Source organism: Bombus vosnesenskii, unplaced genomic scaffold (genome assembly GCF_011952255.1).
Source record: "Bombus vosnesenskii isolate JDL3184/JDL3185 unplaced genomic scaffold, Bvos_JDL3184-5_v1.1 scf7180000013295, whole genome shotgun sequence".
NCBI lineage: Eukaryota > Metazoa > Arthropoda > Insecta > Hymenoptera > Apidae > Bombus > Bombus vosnesenskii.
This window is the reverse complement of record NW_022882946.1, coordinates 3,113,347-3,131,283: the sequence shown is the minus strand read 5'-3', so window position 1 is coordinate 3,131,283 and position 17,937 is coordinate 3,113,347. Positions and strand designations below refer to the sequence as shown.

The window sequence follows — 17,937 nt, the reverse complement described above, 5'->3', positions numbered from 1 at the left end:
ATATCGAGGCAGCGGTTGCACGCTTCTCAAAGTCGTCTGGTCGGCTAACTATTATAAATCGACGTTATTAAGCACCTAGCCAATGGAGAAATATATGCTTGGCGTATTACGACAGTAAAGAGGGATGAGAGAGGGAGAGGGGGAGATCATAAATTTCGCGCGCGTAACTATATTCATTAATGGCCAGGGGATCTTGTGGGATCTTCTCCGGTTGTCGTTCCCTCAGTTGCTGCTGTTTCTCTCTCTCTCTCTCTTTCTCTCTCTCTCTCTTTCTCTCGCGCACCAAGAGAATCCGATTGCGTATAGCTGCGTGGCGTTCGTGGCTCCGCGACCTGGCACGTTTACGTGTTTCATTCATTGGATCGCGCGAGCGTGCTTTGCGTAAACCCGAACAGCATATATGCACATACATACATACATACATAGATACATGCAGCTGCGATCTCGCGGATAGCTGCGGCTTCGTGCATTCGCCACCGGCTTATCTTTCGGTGATTGTTACTGTTCGCTCGCCGCGTACTGCACGGTAATTAATACCGGTGTAGGCACGCTGAATGTGTAACGAACGATGCCGCACGATTGATGTTGCATAATTTTTGCCACGGTATGCGGAGAGAATTTTAAATTCGTCTAAGTAAGAATTATTATACAGAAAGCGTAAATTAATAAGCAAGAAAGAAAGAGTAATAGAGAGACAATAGGGATAGAGTGTAGTAGACAGCACGCCTTCCAGATTATTGCGATAGAACTTAAAAGAAGAAGTTAGAAGAGAGAAGGACTTAAAAGAAGACAGTACTTGGATCAAAAGAATAAAGGAAGAATGCGTAAGCTTAAAACTGAAAGGAAACAACAAAACGAAGAGGGACAATGGTATCGTTCTTGAAAGAGATCGGTTGTAAGGTACGCGTGACAGCGAAAATAGGATTAAAATGGGGAAAGTCTACAGGGAAAAGATGAAAGTTATGAGAGAGAATAAGAAAAGTCAATACGTCAACTTTTTTACATTTTTCCAAAGGTCCCAACCTATGAGCGTCAGGTCTGTTCGTAAGTATTTACTATGATTCGAACATTCCTCTATTAGAATGTCTCGAAACATTCATAGATCGCGCTATATACTGTCTTTGCATACGGCACAAATGTAACTCATGGACGGAGAATAAAAGATACCAGAACCTTCGATTATTTCGCTCGCGCAATATTCCAAGAGTGGGTCATTAAGTATAAACAGGTTTCCACTCCAATTTATCATCTCGCAAGCGTTTTCTTCCTCCCTCTACAGATAAGATTTGTTCCTATTAAGCATCTACAAACGTTTCGAACGAATAAAACTCCGATGTTCTATTACTCTTCTTCGATTGGCCTGACAATTTTCAGCCCTTCTTCAATTACCGAATTCAAAGTTTTTTCTAGTTAGGAAACAAATCTTTCTCTAGTTAACGTCGCAAGAATGTGTTAAAACAGTTGATAATCCAGTTTCTCGGAGACTCTAGATTTCCAAGGTCTCCGAGGCAGCTCATTGTCATCGTACGTAGAACTCGTTGGGCGCTGGTCCGTTACACGGTGTCGCCTATCATTTTGACAGCCAGCGCTGGAACTGAGCTCGTGAGAGGTCCAGGTCGGTCGGCTGTGTCGCGGTCGCGAAAGTGGTTTTACGATCATGTCCAGATAGCTTTGTCGTCGTGGCACCTTTGCGGTGCTTGCTTTGACACGCTGACGCGCTTCATTCACCTAATCGTGCACGCGTGCTTTCTGTAAACTGTCCGGTGGGACACGTACATGCACGCGTGTCCATCTGGTGTAGTTAGAATCAGGGACAAACAGCCGGTGACCGAACAATAGACGAAGATATAGACACTATAGACGGTGCTGGAGCGGAGAATGGGCGAACAATGAGAGAAAACGAGAGGGGGAAATGGACGGACAAAGAGAGATAGAATAAAGGAGAAAAAGAGAAGGGTATCCAGAGTAGAGAGAGGTCAGGCGACACGAGCGCAGAAGCGCAGCAAGCGTGCACGTGGTTCCTTTGTTCGTGGCACCGTTTCTGAAACAGCCCTTCAGCCGCAACTATTCTCATAGAGGTCCCGGTGCACGGTTAAATGCACGATTACTGCAGTATCGCTGAAACCTCGGTCGGCCACCTTCGTGACTGCACCACTTTGACCCAATTGCGTCGTCGTGTCGCAATGTTGAACAACACGCGGCTGCCAACGGAGGGACCGGTCGGTCGGTCGCGCGCTATTCCTTCCGCATTCAACGGGCCAGCCACGACCTGTCTCGGGCTACGTTCGTATCCGACTCGAAAACGCCACTCTTCCAGCTTGACGTCCTCCGGATTAACTTGCATGAACTTTCACCGATCATATTTAGCACTTCTCAACAGCGTGCTTTTGGTAATCCTCACGCGTCGACCTTTAGCCGTTGGTCGTGACTTTTTATGGTTTCGAAGCGATTTTCTGTCACGATTGTGAGTAGTTCATTTTGGAAACGTTGTCTTTCGCGATAACTATTTCACTTGTATTTCATAAGATATATGTGCCGTATTATTGCTTTGGTTAGCTGGAAGCCTATGCGCGATTAATTGATGCAGAGATTGGCTGTAATTTCAGTCTTGATCATAATTTTCTGCTACTGCTACCGAAGAATCTGTTACAACTCTTGCGTAATACTATGTAAGACTTTATATTGAAGCGATGATAGACATTTACGTTCTTCAGCAAATACCGTTAAATACATTTCTTCTGAATTCTACTGCAACAATTTTATTAGCGTCATAGAATTTTAATAAAAGACCATTAATGTTACACAATTACTCGTACAATCTGAAGCATAGAGTAATGATCGAACACTTTCTAAATTTTACATTATTCTTTACGAGCAATGATCGAGCAAAAAACTATCGATGTTCTCGCAATCTAGACGCTGCTTTATTTCCACGAAACCTTTTCTCTTCCTCACCTTTTTCTCTCTACACGTCGAAGCGGATTCGATCGTGAAGAAATTACGATGCGGTTAATTTTAAAGCTGTTTCGGACGTAGCCTGGTGCTTCTGAAAGATTCGAGTGTTCCGAAAGATGCTGGTCGGTACTCTTTGGGCCCTCCTTCGGCAGTTCGCCGACATAACGGGACCGAGAAGCGTTACCCTCACGGCAAAGGAATAAAAAGTACGTTTATGGTCTGAGCATTATATACCTATAGGTACCGTGTGCTGGTGTACCGGTTATTTCGCGAACGTTGTTGGGTTCTTTCCGTGTAACTCTTTTACCTGTCCTTTGCTGCGGTTAAATTCGGCCTCGCCCTTTCCAAAGGCATCCTTGACGCAGCTTCACGATGCGTTTAAAGCGGACCGGTTCAGACGCGGCTAAAAAATCCGCGATTCGAACAGAAGAAGTTCTTTCCAACCAGTTTGCGTTGAGACGGAAAGGATAAGTTTTGTTTTCTGTTAATTTATGGCATAGATATTGTCTAAATATATCGATTATTTTGACATCTGTTTCGCATTTTTCATATTTTAATTTGTATTCGTTTCAAAGATTATTACCAATGTAATATAAATAATGTAAATATTTTGTATCATTTCGTTCGTAAGTTTTGCGTTATTTCACGATGAGAAATCCGTGCCCATAAACGGCGTGTATCGAACGGGCTTCGCTTTTTCGCTTATTAAAAGGAAGACGGTTATTTTCTACAGTGTAGAACGGTGGCCACGCATAAATATTTGGTAAACTGACATCCTTAGGAAGAGTCGGTGCAACAGTGTGCACGTACGAGCTGCGAACCGCCTTTTATATTCTTTGACGTTCTCTTTCATAAAAATCCTCTTTACCCTCGCACATTCTGTCGCGCGTATGCTAAAGCAGTGCCGTGCTCCGAATTTATGAGCGAAGCTGTACTCAGGAACCAGAATTTATAGTGCGCATTCTCTCGAATTTATTCCTCGGAAAATGTAACGAGACGCGCCGGTGAATTTACGCGTGTTCTCCGCCGCGATTTTTAACGCGAAACGATAAACATCTTGATCTACGATCGAACGCAAAGGATAACTACGTGGAAAGCCAAACGATCATTTTGCTTTCACCATGATCGATGCACTTTGTCTCCTGTATCGTATTATCCTTGCAACGAGACTCGATGTCCCCCTTGTTAATTATGTCACGATTTTGTTCCATTCGCGGTGGAAGAAAGTTTATCGTTCGTTCGCGACTTAGACGCTTTATATTCTGTAACTTGCAAGGATTCCAACGTTATTTGCTGAAATTACGGATAAGCTTTCTTCTTTTTATGGACTCTGCGTGACAAATGTTTTGATTGATTTTTAACGAGGAATTCATATCGAGATTTGACGTGGAATATTCTTTCAGTATCGTAAAATGCATTTTGTAGTTTCTTTCGATGAGCCAGATTGTAAAAAAAAAAATTCGTTAAGTACGTGTAAACTTTTGTGATCGACTACATAGGTTTCCTTGGATAGTTAGATATTCATTTTTGTAGGTTTACAGATATTATGATTTTAGCGAGTATCAAAATTTTATAGTTAGAAGTAAAGATATTAGTAGATTGATGAAGTAAAACTTCTCGGTTCCTTCACTACGATATCCTTGAAACAAGAACCTCTCACAATCCACTGAATAGGATAATGGTTATTCTGCGCTGATATATTTATGTACGTAGATATTTAGATACTTTATATAGGTAATTACTTGGCAGTTAGTAATGCATATTTATACCGAAAGTTCACTCGGTTAGTCACTTGGTTGGTAGCTACAATATAATTCAATTCATTACGGTAGTTTACTCTAACAAGCTTAAGACCTTGGGTAGTTAATAAAGTAAATTACATTTTCACGTATAATCTTTCGATCTCTAACAATAAGATATGTGCTCGGATTTTAATTAATCCTACTAAATTCATATATTAAACTTTAAGTAATCTAACAGATTAAAATTAATTCTATCTGCTCGTACTACTCCACATACGTAAATACGTTATAATATTATATAATATTTAAGCGATTCGTAATCGCTGACGTCTCTGGAAGTTTGTGATATGTACAAAATAGAAAATATCTCACAGTAGGTGAACCCGATTTATCTATCTTCCTAAGTATATAAAATTTGGTAAACATTCTTAGTCTAATCTAGATCTCTGCCACTTAAAAAAATACGTAAGGTCTAAGCTTAGTAACTCGAAATGTTCCCGACATTCTAAACCCAAATTAACTTAGACGCGTAACCGCGTTGACTCCTTTCCAACGTACTTACACACGATCACCGGCGATTCAACACCCGAGTCACGGTCACTGAAGTGCTTCAACCTCGAGCAGGCTGCGTATCCACGAGGATCGGCCTTTTTCACGCTACGACAACAGGCGTATCCGCGTTACGTAATATTACAATTAGATCGCGAGTGACGCATTCCAGCGCTTAGCGGCTCGCATAACTCGTCAACAGCGAGTAACCTCGACTGACTCGATTTGGTGGCAAATAGAGCATGCTCGTCTCGTCCCGTGAAGATCAGTACCGGCACACCGGTTTCAGGCAATCCATTTTTACCCTCTGCATTCCTATTGAATGGTAATGGAGAGTTACGATTGCGATTTATGGCGGCGTTATACTTGGGAGGCTGCGAAATTTCGGTTTTATGGCCGACCGGCTTATCGCGCCGCACGGCAATGGACTGCGAAGTGCAGCACTGGTGCCGTCGTGCCACCGAATAACGATACCAGAAAGAGACGTAAATCACCACGGATGCATTGGGACCCGTCCGTCTCAGAGGATCCTCCAGTTTTTTTTTCTTCTTCATTCCTTTTTCGCTTTGTCTCTCGTCGGTCTACGTACAGCGCAACTACATTGTCGAACTACAATACGTATGCGCCGACTATACAGAAACTTGGCGATCGTTTGTTAGTGTTTGGGGATGTTAGCGGATATAGAGAATTTGTGAACAAATTTGATCAAATATATAACAAGCAATTACGCATTAGCGAAAAACGCACATTTGCATCTATAATCGTTTATGAACGTTTTACGTGATGGACGAATTGTAGTAAAAATTTAAAAACACTGGTGTTCATGCGTATCATCTCTGTTAACTGTTCCAACTGTTCATAAACGTTCGTGCATCACTTCTGTGATGGAGGAAACACCCAACAGATCTCATAAAGGACATAACCTAACAAACACGATGATGGTACCCCGCTGAGGGTAACCACCCACATGTTATATTATTATACCGCTATAATATTTTACCAAATGTCCTACTGGGCAAATTGTAAAATTTAAATAAATAAATTAAAAAAAAAACTTTTGTGATGGTGCAAATAGCTTCTCGGTAAATACGTAGCTTTAGACGATCAGAAAATGGAATTTTATTCGCTCGCTAATATATTTGTTCTAATTTATTCGAATAACGACAGATGATGAGGCGGGATTTGGGATATTACCTAAATGTAAGTTGGAATGGTTTAATGGTTCTTTTTGGGCATTGAGTTATTTCGAACGGCTGCGAGTTGCAAGGGAATGCTTGGGGTGGGCACCTACAATTAATGGATGGATGAAAGCAGTCTAGTCGGGGTAATAAAAATTGATTCGGAGCAGTGATTGTGTGTGACAATGGAATTAATAGGCTCAGTTGATGGATTTTTAACACGGGTTAAACGTGATACTTTGAGGGGATTAATTGTTCGCTGAGATCTTTCTCATTCGATGGAGGGTGGCTCGGTGAAACTGGAAAGACTGACGTACTTTATCCACCAGATTATTTCTCCTAATTGAAATCGAGACACTTTAATACGAGGATAGCTTCGACGAAATTAATACGCGACAGGAAGTAATAATACAGCCGTCAGGAAAAATGTTCTTCTACGAGATTCGATCAACCCGTATACTTGAAAGAAAACAAATTATTAGAATTCGTAGTGCACAAAATTTCACGAAAGTTAGGTTTCTGCCGATCTATATAGTATACTAAAATTACAAACGAGAAACGGTTCGATGGAACTATAACAATATACAATTTTCTCTCGGAATTTTATGTCAGTACATCGTGCATAGACTGGACGTGCATATAATACTATTTATAAAATTTGACCTAAATATCTTTACCTCAGATCTGGCTTGCTTCAATCGGTGCTAAACAATGAAGCCATTCGGAACGAACAAGCAGACACGAAGAGTTCTTCAGAACTCAGTCGACGATCTACGATATTTCGTTCTTTTATTCTTAGCATCGTACGATCGTTACAAGAGCGATTGTAGTCGCTCGAGTTGATAAAAATGTGACGCGAAAAAAGCAGAAGCTAAAACAAACGTTGCAAAACGGTTCGAGGCGTTGTTTACGAACGACTTTCTCCAGAACAATCGGACCCTACTGCGCGAACCGATCGAGCTCTGTACATCAAGTTCGCGCAGTCACCGTTCCATCATCGTCTGCTGATATTTTTTACAAGAACATCGCGCTCGATCTAACGGACAAAAGGAGTCGCCCTGACGATGAAAAGAAATATCACTTGCACCACGACAAAGAAACTTTCTTTGCTACAATATTGACAATGCCTTGATCACGATTCTTAAGGTGACAAGAAAGAATATAAGTGGAGAACGGAAACTAGAGAATAATGGGCAGAATGGGATGGAATATTGAAATAATGGGATAGAATTATATAAACGAGGATTAAAGAGGATACTTCTGTATTGGAAAATTGGAAAATTGGAATTTTTCTTTTGTTAGAGGTGAACGTCAACTGTATGATTGTTATCGATGGAAACGGATATTGTTAGTATATCGTTATATTATTTTCGATTTTATTTTTATTTCGTCCAATGTTTGAGAAATATTCAACGAAATATTTTGATACGATTACGCGTGTCGTTTGTCGGCTCCTGAGAGCATTCGATTTCATAATCGAAACATGGTTTATGTATATTGAAAGAATTTTCAAATTCAATATTTTTTCAACAAAATTTTGAAGAAACGTTTCTGCCTTTGGTTTATTTTTGTACATCATTTCGTGCAATATTCCACTATACCTCTTACTGGGTGATATTAATCCTGTGGGACTATAAAATCAAGTTCTTTTTTATATTCTGCTAGATCATAATAACTTTGCGAATACTCAAGAGATTTGCGAATAGATCTTCTACATAAAGAAATAAATATCTGACGGAAAAAATTTATAATTTCTATCATTCTAAATGTCAGAATAGAATTTTGATTATTTAAACTGATCATAATACGTATTGTTTGACTAATTGAATAATTTTGTCTTCGCACTTCGCAAATTTTAAAACGTCTAAAAATTGTCACGTACTAACGAGTATATATATTTTCGCGCCGACGTAAGGTGAAGAAAAAAGGAAGAAAGGAAAAAGGTGGGTTTAACGCGATAGAAAGACAATACACTTGCTTTACACAGCCTACGTGAAACTGGGCGCATAAATCGTCGAACGAAGGTGCGCAAAGAACGCAAATAACTTTTCATATGGCTCGCCTCTCTCAGTTTTTCTCAGTTTTTACGTTCTTTCGCGTTTCCCAGTAACAACCCACGGAAAGCCGGATCTCGTTGACTGACAGAACAAACGAAAAGTTCGAGAAACGACGCGCCAAAAGTTTTTCGTGTAACGAAGAAAAGTAATCTCACGGAACGTTGTTTCAATCCGGTTGTTTCGTCGAAATTGTAAATAACGATTTCTCGAAAATTGGCGAAACTTGGTTGGACACCACGCGTTTCCACGGGTCAAATTGATTTAACTTGAGGATATTTATGATACGAGTTAGAACGCCAGCCGGCGTAACTCACGGCTGAGATTTGTTTTCGTTGCGATTTTCGAACTGCACTGTACGATGGTCTTTGTTACGTTGCTTGAAAAATTTGAAACTTGCAAAAATTAAGATTTCTCTTCTTTGTTTAGGAAGTTGTGGATTACTTCGACAAAAATTATCTAAAATAATGTTATTACAATTTTAAATTCTTTTAACATTTTGAACTTGCACAGATCTTTAATGTATTCGTGACTTCTGAACTTTCGCTTTTCTTCTTATAATTATCATTTTTGCGTAAATCGAAAGTTGAGAACTTAATAATTTCAGACAACTGTATTAATTAACAAATAGTAATATCATACTGTTTCCTCTTTTTAGATATAGTTTACCGATTGAAAATCATACCCCCTCCATGTAGCTGTTCAAAAAATTCACACAATATATTTTCAAAATTTGTTAGCATAATCTGTAGATAAATAACTAGAGAAACTCGCAGAATTTTTAATTCTCACGTTTCGTAATTACTTTTCTTACTGCGAATATACAGTGGAAACGGTTGCCTTATAGTCGATAACTATCATAAATCATGGTAACAAAAGTAGCAATTAAAATGCAACTGATTAAAAATTTCTTAGAAAATGTATATTACTGCTTTCGTAATAATATAGTTATAATAGTTATATAATAGTATATAGTTATAATAGTATAGTTAGCTATAAATAAACATTAGCCAATGATCCCATATCCCAGCGTATCCTTATCGTTATTAATACTCTTTCTATTCTGGTTTTTAAGAATACAGTCGAAAATTCTACCGGACCAGGACTGTCTGTACAGTCGCGTGACACCTGTGACATCGTTCACAACTATTTTCGTACTACGTTTCACTCTGTGATGTGGGGCTTTCCTCGAAATTTCGGTGCCTGACAATTTCCCTAAAATATCTTAATGTTATCACCGCGATATCTTCTATTCAGAAAGTAGCTCTGTTTGTAGAATAGCCCTCGAAAATCTGTAACTAGCTCAACAATCGGTATTTCTATGAACTTCTAATTAGTGGATAAAACACTCTCGTATGATTCTAATAATTTGATACTGTGAAAATGAAATGTACGTGGAATCTAGTTGAAAAAACAATTCATCGGAAAATAAAAGCGTGTGCTAATGCCTTTTGCAGTCGTTGTATTAAATTGTCCGAAAAGTGTCTTTCTTTTACAGACTCGTCTTTTACAACGATGCATCTTTATACAAACGTGAAACATAATCTGTCGAACGTTGTGATCTTTATTTTGATAGAACAAAATGGATCATACGTAATTCGATAAAATAATATAAAACGAAAGATGTTGTGCATCCGTTATTTCCTTATAAAATGAAAGGAACTTTTCGGACGACCTAATATAATTACCTAATTGCCTTAATTACAGTATCAATCGGTGGATTTTTGTATACCTTTAGTCAACTAACTGCTATAGACCTCTGATGTATTTCGAATGTTATTTCTCCTCGTGTACATACACGCTGCTCTACACGAGTGTCCAGTTTCATTGAAGAGTGTGATTCTTGACGCGACGGTGGAATTTGTTTCGGGAAACGTGTAGAGAATGGACTTTCGGCCGAGCTGTCGCTCGAGCAGACCCTCGTTGCTCGGTTTCGGAGCAAATCGAGTTAACTGCTGGCACTTAACGCGCGGCATTGTTGAAACTGGATAGGGCAACGTTTTCTATGTATTTCAGCTCACTGACTCGCTATACGCGAAAGTATTGTCGGTGTTTTTGTAATTAGATATTACAGTTTTATTTTTGCACTTACTAAAAGTAAAAAAGTATTTGATAATTGAGCCCGCTTAATAAACTTCAACTAGTAGATTTTGATAGAATTTAGCTAAATCGTCTGTGTCTTTCGGGTCACTTTCGACCCAATCGTATTCTTTCGTCGTTAAAAAAGTTCCCTAACTTGGAAAAAAATGTAAAAGAATTGCTATTACCGCGAGATGTTTTACTCCAATTTTACAACAAAATGTTGATTAAAGCGTTAAAAGCTTCATCGAAGCGGAATCTAGATCGAACTAGATAGACCACTGAACGTGCTTTGAACTATCTACGCGTTCCACTAAAACGACAAGGCACCTAAAATTATTCAAACATACTTGAATCTTCGTTATTCTCGATTTCAAGCTAATATTCTCTCGGTATGCGTTGAATCTGGACGAGCAGCGACAGGTAAGAAACAGGCCGCGTGTTTGGTCAAAATGTTTGCCCCGAAAAAACGTCCTCCGAATGACCTTACCTCAGGCTGTTCATAAATATTGATAAAATGCGCTTCCTGCCGAACGACAGGAGTCGAAAGAAAGGGTAGAAAGGGTGGGAGATGCAGAAGGTAGCGGAAAGGAAACGAGCGAAAAAGAGAAGCAAAACCGCGTAGAGTTGCGAGTTGCAACAGAGTCCAGCGACCGATCGAACGATAAAGGCGTTACCGCATTATATTTTCGAGAGCGTGAAATTAATATTCATGAAGAAGCGGTATTGCGAAGGGTAGAGAAGGTAGAAATATGACGGACAGGTTATGATCGAGTAATGCGGTCGTGGAACCGTTCGCGAAATTATTGCAAATTACAGATTTTTGTACGGTTCCCGGCCGAGATCGGTATTTTTGGCACAGTCGCGGTAATAACGACCTTGTTCGATGCGAGTACGCGGTTCTTCGTATTGGATCGATGACCTCGGTGTGAGATCATTTTTTAAAAAAGTTTTAGTATAATATCGAATCGAGAGAGATCTAATGAATCCTCGCTTTTCTTCGACTGAGTCGTCTTAGCCATTGATGAAAAAGTTACAGGTTCTCTTAGATTATGCTTACTTCTATTGGTTTATATTGCTTTATATTCCATCGAGTGTTAAGTTGATTTGATAATACTCGGTGTGAGACCTTCTGGAGAAACTTAAGGTTGGGTATAATTTAATGAATTGCGATCTTTTCTAGAACTGGCCTTTCAAGGTGTCTTGTTGTGGGAAAAATGTTAGGTTTTCTAAGATAACGGTTATTTGGATTCTTGTAAATATCTTATCGCGTCGTGTATTTTGTTGAGCGTTAAGTCATCGATTCGGTAACACTTTTATGATACGTTCGCTGTATTCTATATAAATCTTTTATTGCTTTTATACAGAAGAAATTTTTGCATATGATATGATAACGTCTCAGATGTTTCCAATTGTGAAACGTTTTATTCTGATACTAATGATGAAATAGAAACGTACAGAATTATGTGACGATTGTTGTTATCGGATTTTGGTTATTTCGATGAAAAGATTACGTTATCGACACTGAACTCCTATCCGTATTAGTTACAAGGTTACGTCAAAGAAACTACCTTGATCGATATAAATCAAGCAAAGTGTCCTTGAGTTGCTATGGAGTAAGAGTTCTATGAAATAAATGATTTTAAAACTATTCGACATACTCCATTGAACAGAACACATTTCTTCTCAATCATGTTTTTGATAGATAGGATTAGACTCAAAATAGGTATTTATGGTATAGTAACATGTACAATAACTTATTTAGGTAGTGTTATTTAAAACATAGTGTTCTTATTTTTCCCTTTTTTCCCGGTTAATTTATTTATCGATTTATTGACCAATTAGAAGCTACAGCTATCTGCTAATTCATGGCGCAAACATTAATAACCTAAATACATACGTATGTAAATAAATATAGATAACATATTATCAAAGACAAGTTTTAAATTATATTGAGTTATCTTTTTAAAAAGCAGTAGTTTTCTAGTCCAGATTATTTCGATAATTTGTTATACAATTTTTGAAATAATTCTCGAAAGATTTAGATCCTAAAATTACGTGAAGATACAATTGACTTTTCTATTTTCTCTATGAGAAACAAACGAAATATTGGAAATGATCATAAGAAGTGGAACGTACGTACGATATATTGGAATGACAGACTGAATTTCTGTATGCAGTATCGCGGTGGTATTGTGCCAATATTTGAATAAAACATTGGCTGTCAAAAGGATGTCGAAGGGAAGAATGCTGGAAGGAAAGGAAAACAGCAGGAATTGTGTATTGGTTTTCACCTTGGTTCATTCCTCGACTTTATAAGAAGATCACCTTTTTGATTTTATCTTACGAGGTCACTCTCACCTATTGTTAACCCAAGATAACCTGCGCAGGATCATAAACTAATAAAAATTTTCAGAAATACGAATAAGAATCGTATTTAAAAGAGTGAATTTTCGAATCAAAGTTTGTCAGTTAGTAAGATGTTACATACACATGGTTACTAGCGCGAAGAGTTATGGTTAACGATTATAGACTTCATTTTTACTTGACAGTAATATCCCAAAAGTATAACTGCGCTTGGAAGCGAAAACTCCTAAAAAAATAATGAGGAAGTGAAACCAAAAACCAGGAGAGAGATCGATGTGATTCGGAAGGCTGTAAACCTTAAAGGCTTTCAACGACTCAGCGGGTTGCATCGTTTATGATTCCTTGCGCCCTAAAAATCGTTTTATCGTCTTCGACGAACGTGACTCGAAACACATCGGTCGCGTGAACGTTCTTTCCCCGAATGAATATTTCCAATGATCCGTGAAATCTCGGTTGAACCTTTCTACGGTATCGGACGACGATTTTAATAGCTGCCATGAATCTGACCCATCGTTGCCCCGTTTCGTATCCCCGACGTTTCGCCAGGCCGATCGTCCATCGTGGGAATTCCCGTTGATCCGTGAATTTTCTGCAAATCAAGACCAGGGGGATGGCCACGATCGAGATTTATTCCCGCAATAAAACGGCCGGAAAGTCTTCTTTCTCCGAGGTGTTTTCCACGCTCGGCTGATCGACGGGACTCGCGCAGCGATTTCGCTGGAAATTTTACGCGGTTCGTCGGTCCTCTCGATGCCGGTTGCATTGTCTCGTTGTTAGTTCGGGAACACAATTAGCGCACCAGGTCAGGGAGCGTCATGCTGCCTTAATTCAGGTCTAACGTCTGTCCGCCAGATTGTTCTCTTCCTGTACGCTGTACGGTATTCGTGCGTGTTGTTTTGTGTTTGCATTTCCGTGGCCACGGATCGCAATCGTCTGGGCAGCCAGAACGAAGTTTCGTGTGTGGGTTGTTTCGTTTGTAACACGATATACGCATGTCGATATGTATTAAGATTTTCTCTTTTTTTTTTTTTTTTTTCATTTTCACGTAAATCACCGCGGGGAGAGCTTTACCGTGGTAATTACAACGGCGTAATTGAATCTCGCAATCGGTGGGAAATTTTGATTTAAATCGTATCATCGAGCAGCGATTGCATCGAAAATCGTCGGTGTTCTGGGATCGTTGTTAATTTTCCGAATGTATATTCATTGTACCGGAACGATGTTATTTCAGATAATGACGTGGTTGATAAATCACGCAGGGTCCATCGACGAAGAGGAAGCCATTCGACCAATAATCTAACTTCTTGTCTGATGCAATCTTGTATGATAGAATCTTCTATTTTTGATGTTTAGTTTAGTACGATGGATGGGGCATCATCGTTTTATACTTACGAGACTCACCTTGAAACAGGATGGTCGCCAGATCGGGAAAAAGTTATCGACATAGTTTCACGTGACGACCGGTACGAGCTATAAGAAATCGTACGTATGCCGACACGTGCATTCCACCAGGTAGCACGTGTAAATCGATCGATCGACAATTTCTGTATCGGCATGACTATTTCTCGATAGAAATTTTTTTCTTACGCTTTCTTAGTATTATTTTGCAAGGCTTCCTTCTCAGTTATCGTTCGAGTGTCTATCCTATAAAGAATATTACGGTGTTTCTATCGATATCGTTGAAATATATTCCCATGGAAAGAGGGATCTCTTTTCGTCTCACGTCTCGTTCCCTCAATTCTATCCTTAAAAATCGATTTAATCATTTTTCTTCGGTTGGAATATTTCTATTGAGAGCGTGCTAACCCTACTACGTTCTTTCGCTCATTTTTCATTCGATTGTATCGGGTTATTCGAAAATCTCGTAACGAAATTGAAGAAACGTTTTTAAGTAATGTTGTGTCCAGCTTCGACATACATATATCGTAATGGCTATCTAGAAATTGCAAAATATTTTATTTTCTCGTCGAATTCGTATATGGAAATTTCGAAACACATTTACAAGGTTAAACACTTTAAGAAAGAAAAAAGTGGGGTAAAGAAAAATCCCCTCGGCACAGAGAATATACAGAAGTGTGTCACAACTCGAAGCTGTAATTTCCATTCTTTTATGTATTACATAAGGGAAAACGAATATACAAGTCACTTCTAGTCGTTGCGTGCACACGTTATTCGCGTGTACGTGCACGTGGTCAGCAGCGTGAAGGCAAAGTCCAATCACAAAGGGTATCGCAATGTTGCGTTGGTGCGTTCGTCATAATGAAAAATACGACAATGCGTCTATCTTTCTGGCCCTTCAATTAACGTTCCCAATGTGCGCTGCCACATTCGTGTCGCGGTAGCAAATAAAATCTCCTACTACTTGCTCGTTGTAAAATGGATTATAATTGGCACGATTCCGAATTTTCCGGCGTCGTCGTCGAATCGGTTTGAAAACGCGCGCTTGGCCATCGATTTCTAGCGCGGCGCGGCGCATAATTAATGGTAGATTTAATTGGAGCTCTGGCGCGTATCAAAATTACGCGGAGCGTGGAATTTATCGCGCGGTATCATACAAAGTATCGTTATTTTCGCGCATGCTGCAGAGGGACACATTCGTTCGACGTGAAAAATAACGATGAAATATCGAGGCGAGAAGTAAGTAAAATTGGAATAATTCCGTATCCGATAATTAATCGAAATATGCCAGCTTCATTTATCTCTGCAAATTTCTGCAAGTTTTATTTCTTTTCATCCTTTTTTCAATAATACTCGGACCTCTGCACTTTTGTATCTTTTCAGCGATTTTCACATATCAATGTCGTAAATATCGAATTGATGAGAAGTTGATTTTTGTGATTAACCTGTATATACACGCAGCTTTCAATTTTGTTTCGTTCGATTACGTTCCGTAATCGCGTAAAAAGCCAATTTAAAAGGAGTTTGCATATAAGCAGAGGTTAAACTTTGGAATCCTCGTGGACGTGGTCTGTCATAACTAACGCGAATAATCCATACAATTTGCTATTTTATTTCTTTTTACGTTGTCATCCATGTTTATGAATGAAAATAATAAATTACTAAGTGCGAAATAACGTATTCGATAATATGATATATAAATTACTACGATATAATGTATTCGATGGAAAATGTTTTACCACGTAGTCTCGGTTTATTTTTACTTGTATATTCGATTTTTAGCTCTGTTATAAATTACGTCCCACGCTTTACGTACGTATAATATTCGTCATTCGCTCAGAACGTTTCCTGTAACGTTACATATATTGTCTCATCGCTCGAATATTTTCACGCGGTCTAGTTGAAAAAAAAATTGTAATTTATGTAACAAAGAAATTTACGATCCGTAAATTGCGATATTTAAGATCGTTCCGCTAGAGGTTAACAAGAATCTCTAAAAATAGCATTCTTCTAAAGGACAATTGATGCAGCATCGATAACAAACCCATAATACTGACGTCAGGACCAATAAAATCGCCATCCTGTTAAACGGCAAGCACCAGATGCACCAAGTTCCTTCGTCTTTGTCGCTCGGACGGATCAGAGGTGATTGGACATCAAGGTCGATTTATTAAGCTCTTGACTCGCATCATGTTACTTACATGGAGAAAAATCGTTAACAGTACTGTTTGTACATCCGTCTAATCGACGAATTTAGCGTTTATTATATAACGTTTCTCTTCGTTATTTGTCGTGTGTGTAATAATCGTCGAGTCGGCAATTTCATACAAAATTTCACAGTGCTTAATGAATAAATTTAAAATTATAAATAGTATTATCGAAGTACGTAGATCGAATACAATCGTCATAACAAAATTATCATAAACGTTCGTCCGAATACTTTCAATTTCGAAAAATTAAAATTAAAATTCCAGACAAAGTTCAACTGTTCAAAGAATTAACTTGATTTCAACTATAGATATCTACCATCGTCCTGATCAAAATTTATGCGTCGATATTTATAAATATTCGAGGAAAAGTTGTTTCGTATTTAACATAACGAACTATCCTATTTAAGCGAAAATGTCGGCGGTCATAACGCACGAATATTTGCATAGAGTTCCCTAGAAGGGAATAGATCAATGGACGTTAAGCAGCAAATCGACAAAAGGAAATCCGCAGAAACAGGAATCCGCTTTCGAGTTCTCCCTGTTTCTTTTCAGTAAGAGGTTTACGGAACGACAAGTAATTAGGTTGGCTCGCGAGTTTCAGTAATAGTCGCGGTCTCCATATAGTTTCAACATTTAAGTTTCTCATTACAGCGGACTCGTGGTTAGTCCACTATCGCTCGAGAAGTCCGTGACGTTCTCCAGCATTTGGACACGTCTGGTACATGTAGACACGGACAAGTGTACGGTTATTAAAGCGACGAGTATTCGGACGTTCGAGTATGCAAATAGAAAGGTCCCTTGATAGCAGTGGCTTTCGTCGAATGCATTAAACGTTCATTAAGGAGTTAAATCGTGTAATACGAGATCGGTTGAGCCAAATACGATTTAGTCCAAAGGAAAATTGGAAACACTTGACAAAAGATTCTCTACTTTTTTCCTTAATGGCATAGATCGACGTGCTTAAATTTTGAAATTCCAAATAATAATTTGTAACTGATGGCACGATCGAAAAAGGACTGATGATATATAAAGAAATAAATAGAATATATGAAATAAAGATTTTCTTATCGTACTTTATGATAAGGATTCGCACAGGTTCGATCGATTGACATGTAATTTATTTAGAAAACTACAAGAAAATACATAATTACATTGATAATACGCTTTGCGTTACCGAGTTTCTCTTCGCTAGATTACCACATACTTTAAACAAGAACGTAGATAATTCAAGGGAAAGAAAATAGAATGCAATCGATTATTCTCAATCGTTCCTGATCATTTTGTTTTTGCACAGCATCGACTTGAAATAACATGTATCGAGAATGATGTTAACGAATCTGGTTATGAAATAACATCACTATTTACGTTTGCACTTATCCTAACAGTTCACAATTTGTATTTTTTT

At 38.7% G+C, this 17,937-nt stretch overlaps 1 protein-coding gene across 3 annotated transcripts in view; it reads left to right on the top strand.

Moving 5' to 3' along the window:
* LOC117233347 (FH1/FH2 domain-containing protein 3) overlaps window positions 1–17,937 on the top strand; it is a 242,306-nt gene that overhangs the window by 2,712 nt on the left and 221,657 nt on the right. The gene's annotated exons all lie outside the window — the stretch shown is intronic.